The sequence below is a fragment of the Oryzias melastigma genome, linkage group LG10 (genome assembly GCF_002922805.2).
Source record: "Oryzias melastigma strain HK-1 linkage group LG10, ASM292280v2, whole genome shotgun sequence".
Classification (NCBI taxonomy): domain Eukaryota; kingdom Metazoa; phylum Chordata; class Actinopteri; order Beloniformes; family Adrianichthyidae; genus Oryzias; species Oryzias melastigma.
The window spans coordinates 25980763-25981518 of record NC_050521.1 but is presented as its reverse complement, the minus strand read 5'-3'; positions in this window follow the sequence as shown (position 1 = coordinate 25981518).

The following is a 756-nucleotide window of genomic DNA, read 5'->3' as shown; positions in this document are numbered from 1 at the left end:
TTTTTTTTTTTTTTTTTTTAAACCAAGTTTGGGCCACTTCAGTGGTCACATGTTTAATGGTTTCTGAGATTCTTCATCATCCAATTCAGTTTATTTTTTCGTCTTTTGGAGGAATTGAATTTTAAACACCCACTTCAATGAAAATTGTGTTTTTTGTGTGTTTTAATAAGTTCTTGTGGCCTTTTTCTTGAGAATGAGGACAAACAAAGCTCAAATTTTACTTCTGAGTAATTTTTTTATTTAAATTATTGTAAATCAGGAGCAGACAAAAGAATGTTGTTTAAAAAAGATCGTATTTGTGACGTAGAAAATAATCTAAGCTCCCTATGGGGAGGGGAAAAGGGGAGGGGCTATTTCACTGTTCCGCCCACAACTTAAACTAGATAACAACACAATTTCTTTTTAAATTTTGTCTAAAAACGGCCTAACTATATTAAAAAAAAACACTAATTAAAAAATGGATCAAAAGATGATTCAAATGGGAGTTTAACAAGGTTTATAGAAGTTTCTTCAGGTTAAATTTAAGACTTTTTAAGGCTAAATTTAAGATCAATTTCTTAGTCTATTTTCGATTTTATTAATTATTTCCTATTTTATTAATTTGAACGATTGTGGTCTGTGTTGTGGTGTTTTAGAGCTCCACTTTTACGTCTTTTTTTATTATTAAAATGGTGTATTAATACATAAAAGGTTTTCCGGATGTTTATTTGTTATTTGATCAGAATCTTGGCTGAAAAAAATAAATTTTTGACTCAA